Source organism: Lygodium microphyllum, chromosome 3 (genome assembly GCF_053477565.2).
Source record: "Lygodium microphyllum isolate KBCC chromosome 3, Lygodium_microphyllum_v1.1.10, whole genome shotgun sequence".
Classification (NCBI taxonomy): domain Eukaryota; kingdom Viridiplantae; phylum Streptophyta; class Polypodiopsida; order Schizaeales; family Lygodiaceae; genus Lygodium; species Lygodium microphyllum.
In genome coordinates this window covers 143,120,764-143,126,763 of record NC_141137.1, presented here as the reverse complement: position 1 = coordinate 143,126,763, position 6,000 = coordinate 143,120,764, and positions in this window count along the sequence as shown.

Sequence of the window (6,000 nt, the reverse complement as noted above, 5' to 3'; positions counted from 1 at the left end):
TTCTCTCAAAAAAAAAAGGAATGAGCTTCCCCATGGCCTATAACAAACTTGATACGGGTCACTTCAAGTGGTGTTAAATGTGAATAGTATAGACACACTTCCCAGCAAATCAGTCTTGTGAGTCGTGTTCCTCTGTCATCAGTGCTCACATAAAACCATCCTTTAATGTATTTTTTCCAAGCAAGTTAAAAAACTGGTTGAAATTGAAGCTCATCTTGATAAAATCTGGCTATTTTTTAGCATTTTAGTTATAAAACCAGCTACTTCCCTCCCAAAACCGATTAGGGTTAAGCTGCTCCTTTTTTTTGGGATTGGAACAAAGTTTTTTGTGAGCACTGGTCTACGGTTGGCTCTGACGAAGCTCGCATCTTCTTCCTGTGGTTGGCTTTGACCAACCTTGCGTCTTTTCCCTGCTTTCTTTCCTCTTGTACCTCTTGTCTTCTGCTTGCTTTCCTTTCCATCTCGTACAAGGTATGCTTAATCTTCCCTTACTGGTCACAATGGTGTATGATGATGGCCCCTCTCACCACCTGTCATCTTCTCTAGTCACAAACCAAAAGCAATCCCTCTTGCACCTCTTGTCTTCTCCGTGCTTTCCTTTGTCCGTCTTTAGGTCATTTGGGGGATCTTTGTCTTTAGGTCAAAACATTTACACTGCTGGACTAGGAGAACTCTCATGTGCAATAAGGGTACCAATTGGTAGTCCTTGGGCCTTGTGCTAGTTAGTCCTTGGGCCTCACTCGCGCCATTCTAGCCCATTGACCTTCAACACACTCAGCGTGATTAGCATGGGTCATAATAGTGCGATAGAGGCCCCCCTAGGAAGGTCCTTGGGCTTCACTCATGTTGTTCTAGCCCATTGGCCCAAAGTTACTTATTTTCTATTTTCTTGATTTTTTTTTCTTTGGTCCCTATTTTCCTGATTCTTTTGCTAATCTTTGGTTCATATTTTCTTGAGCCCCTTTTTTAGAAGTTGTGATCAAGTGATGGCTTGAAGTTCCCTGTTCAACGTCATTCTTCTTCCAGATGATGAGATTGCCCAAGAGATTCCAGAGGACAAGCTTTTTGAATTTTTTTACAGAGCAGGTGTTGTGCTTAGAGCACACGAGCTCTCTTGTATGTTTACGGTAGATTTTCCATTAGAGTAGGTGCTAGCATTTGATGCCTTTGAGGACTATGAACGCGAGTTCAAGTCTGACTGCGGTGAGTGTTGTTGTGCTAGATGGAGTGACTTATGTCCATCTAGGACTTTGGTCATCAGATAGAGCAAGTGCAAGAAAGCTTAGAAGAGATTTGGAGAAGATCCCCTCATGTGGCATAGTGTGCTTGGATAGTTGTCCCCTACATTCGAAGAAATGTCGACTTGTTTAATACAAGTACAAGATTTTGTGTTTTTTACACCTTCAACTTCGAGATGATGTGCCTGGACAGTTGTCCCCTACATTCGAAGAAATGTCGACTTGTTTAATACAAGTACAAGTTTTTGTGTTTTTTGCACCTTCAACTTCGAGATGATGTGGAAGCACATGCTCCATCCACCTTTGAGGGCGCTCAGGTGGCAAAGGATGAGGATTATGATGAAGAGATACCCATTTACTTAGAGGATGAGAGAACCTTGGCACGTAGTGACCTTGTGGTGCCGGGATTCGATGTGGATGCCCTAGGGAAGGGTAAAGAGATGGAGGATGAGTCTCAAGGCCTTCATTTATCATGCCTGCCGAGCTTCAAGATGGGCCTGGAAAATGAAGAGTTTATTCTTTTAGTGGATATTATGCACCAACTAAATATGTGTGAGGACTATTGTCTTGCGGCATTAGTTGAATTCAGTGATATTAATATTGGTTTTGTTGCGGATGAAGAAGATAAATATTTCTTGGCCGACTTAGAAGTCAAGGAGGGGATTACAGGACATGAAAAAAACTGCTCACATAGTTTTTTGAGGAGGCTAAGTCACAAGAGAGCCAGTTTCCCCCCGAGATAGAGACTGCTCAAGCTGCATAGAGTTTAGGAGTGTTGGACATGGGCAGGATCCAAGAGAGAGAAACAATGCCAGACATTGGGGGGACAATCCCGCTATGGTCAAGAAGAATGCTAGAAAACTATAAGAATCATCTGGTAGTGTGTGTTCCTTTTGTTCTTAGTATTAATGGTTGCTATTGCTATGGCATTTTTCAATTTTGATATGTTTGATTTCTAGCTTCTCATTTGCGAAGATGAGTTCATTAAAAGAGCCAGAGGAAGCAGGTCGGTCGGCAGTGCATCCTCATTTTCCTCCAATTTAAAATAGACTAGAAAGGATTCTGAGTTGGCCCACTATGTGGGACGTTTCAATCATAAAAAGGTAACAAGTCATATATACACATGTACATATACACAATTGAGAGACAAACAAATATCTATATACATATTATTTGGCAATATTTCCTTAGAACACCATATTGGGGAATATGGGAATTTCCCATAAGTTTGGGACACATGGTCAAATCTTTGGATTTGATATAACTTGAACACTATAACTCCAAATCAAGTGCTCTATAGCTCAATAGATTCCATTTTTCAAGTGCTTTCTAATGATAGGTCACATCATATGGTTTTGAGTAACTTGCGGGCAAGTTATCTGGGTGCCACCTTTTTAGTATTCAAAATATGAGAATTGGGAGATTCCCAAACTCGCTAATATTGGGTTTTACAAGCATCTTTTCTTTTCTTGTTTCTTGATAGATCATAACATTTCACGAGGATTTCTCTCTAGACAATGCGGTGCTACCTCTTTTTGTGTTGAAGGTAGTTTCAAGGTATTTGGGTGGCCATCCTATGGCAACCAATGCCAAGAAGGTGATATTGGTAACAAAGCAATTCACTTTGCAAGTTTTTGCTATAGGATATGGATGCCAGGTACTTTGAATGCCATATTACTTGTCATATGCGGGTCAAGCTATCACAGCAGGGATGACACAAGTTGAGGACCTGCATCCATATGGGAAGAGAAGATTCATGAGGGAAAAGAAAACAAGGCTATGAAGGGGTGCACTACCGCAATCTGATGAAGGCCCCTCCACAGTGATGCTGATGCCAAAGGTGGAAGACGAGAATGACCAAGAGCGCTCCCCAAAGAGGATGAAGCTGTCATCAAGTCCGGCTCTAACTCTTGATTGACGCCATAGCTATAATATGTATTGGTTTCTAGGATGTGCTACTAAATATGTATGGTCGAATGATATAATGTAGAAACACATTATTCTTTGATTGTTAAAGATGTTTGGACAGTGTATTGTGATGTATCTTCTTTGATATCTTGTGAATTTAAGAAAATCCCTGAATTACATCATCTTTGTATTCCTCAAAGGCAAGTGCTATTAAACACACCAAAACAATAGCATTACCAATAGTAAAAGAAAAAACGACATAAAGAACCAATTCTTAACAAAAGGGTTGTGTGTTATAAAAGACCCATCCCTTAAGAAGGGTAGTGTGTTACAAGGTACACTTGTTGTGTCAATTACATCATGGCAATTACACCATCTCTGCACCATCTCTGCACTCGAAAATACACCAAAACAATAATGCAACTAATTGTAGAGAGGAAATTGAAAATAATGATCCATAAATTATCAAAGGCTTTGTGTGTTACAAAAGATCCATTCTATAACAAAAGGTGTGTTACAAAAGATCCATTCTATAATAAAAGGTGTGTTACAAAAGATCCCTTAACAGAAGGGTTGTGTGTTACAAGGTACATCTTGCAAGAGAAGCTCAGGTTACAAGGTTGCATGTTACAAGAGCGGCTCAGGTTGGTAGTACTAAGCTTTGGCCTTGAACTCTGCCTTGAAGGTACTTGCACATAACCCATGATTCCCTTCCTTTCAGTACACACTTTCCATTGTGTACGAAGTAGAAGTCTTTTGGTAGCATATTGGGTGCCTCATCATTGATGTCTTTGCAAAGCTAGATCAAAGCACATTCCTCTCTTATGCTTATAATGGTCAATAGAGATGAGGCCTCATCTACCACCTCAATGTCTATAACTTGGTTGGCTTGCAAGCTTGTAGCCTCTTGGTCCATTGGCACAAGCACTCCATTGATATAGTGCTCCCGACAATACTAGAACTATAGTATAAAAGTTTGGGTTGTGATCATGTACTTTGCCACAATGTATCAAGGACAATGCGATAGTGTACATGTCCCATCTACTTCATGAACCATTGGCTCTGCAATATCTTTGTCAGTAATTCGTTGTCCATTCGTGTGCAAAACTAGCATTGTCTTGGTAACGTTAACATCAAACTCCCCGAACAGTTCCACAAAAATGTTGACAGGCATAGATAGCATGATCTTCACTAATTTGATTGGAATGATAGCCCGTAATGATTGTTGCACATCTATGTATATCTTGCTTTGTATGGACTCTACTCCAAATCAATCAGGCACTGGCCATGCTGATCTATTCTTGTCTGCATCTAAAGGGAGTGCTTGGAGGTAACCTTTCGTGTGAGACCAGTCTTGAAGTTGGTAAAAGTGATCATAAAAGAAGAGGCCTTTATCTGCAAGGCTCCCCCTAGACCTTCCCTCATACTATAATTTTCCAACATGTCCATGAAGCACATGGATGACTCCTACAATGCACTCAATGTGCTGCCACTCCTCATAGGATGAAGGATAAATGTCTGAAGCAGTGACACACGATATTCTCGCACAGAATAAAATAAATGTTTGAAGTAATGACAATAATGATACATAAAAATGAAGAGGGTAAGCCAAACCTACATTTTGGCATGTGAGGTGGAAGCCTTGTCTCATATCTAGGTGCCATTACAATCTGATGGTGCATGTAGACGTGTTGCACGAGCACCTCCTTCACAGTTGTTTTGCCCTGAGGAATTTTAAAGTCCACCACATGTCCCTTCCATGCCCATTTATAGACACTTCCCTCGTGCTTGCACTTTCCTCATCATGGCTGCATGAGCACCCAAGATCCCTTAGAGATGAGAACTTCTATCCTTGTATTCCTATCAAGGGTAATGGGAACCAAGATAGAGAAGACAGAAGTCAAAGTTCTACGAGGCAACGGAGTAGCATTGTTTGCGACCACTGCAGAACATCAAGAACTTAGATGAAAAGAGTGGGAAGCCATTAGAGAGTGACAACAAAGAAAGAGTGCAGAGAGCTCTAGAAGGAGGAGAAGGTCTCAGTAGCTAGGAGAAGGTGGGGAGTTTTTTAAAAACCTCCCCAAACCTCCCTCTAGAATCTTTCCAAATCTTCTTCTTGTCTATAGATAGTGACATTTAGAGGGTATTCTCCTTAAACAAAAAAGGTTTTCGGGTATTTTTTGTTATTTTGCGAGTAATTTTTGAGAAAATCCAACATAACGTTGGCCTCCATCCTATTGGACACGCTACTTCTCTCTCCTCTTATTTGCCCTCCTTTTGACCACTAAAATTCTCTAATGCATGTCACATCCTTCAACAAGGTGAGCCACCACAATTTATGATTGAAGCACTTTTTATCTTGTGGTACTAGAATCACCTCCTATTGTCCCTTTGTGTACTTCTTGGTGCACATCCTCCATCTCATGCTCACATATGCATCTCTTTAAGAGATCATCTTACCCTACTGAATACAATTATCTACAACAATGTGGTAAGGTGGAGTCTTGATGGCAAGGTGAGTGAGCATTTTATTTTCTATTAGATATTTAGGTAATTACTTCTCCACGATGTGTTCAATGTTATCGACCACCCAATAGGGTGTCAAGTCAACTTTGAAGAGTTGTGCCTCTTGCTACAATCTAAATAAGTGTGCATTAGGAAGTTTGTTGTTGGTTTCAATTACGTTTTAACTACTTGTACCCTAGACATGGTTAATTGGCCATGCAATTTATTTTCCCTTACACATAATCACATTAGAGTCAAACTCCAGGATTAGTAGAAGCTACTTACAAATGCATCCTATAATGCATGATTTTTTCACTAAGTTGAAGCAGTGTGTAATGATCTAGAAAGA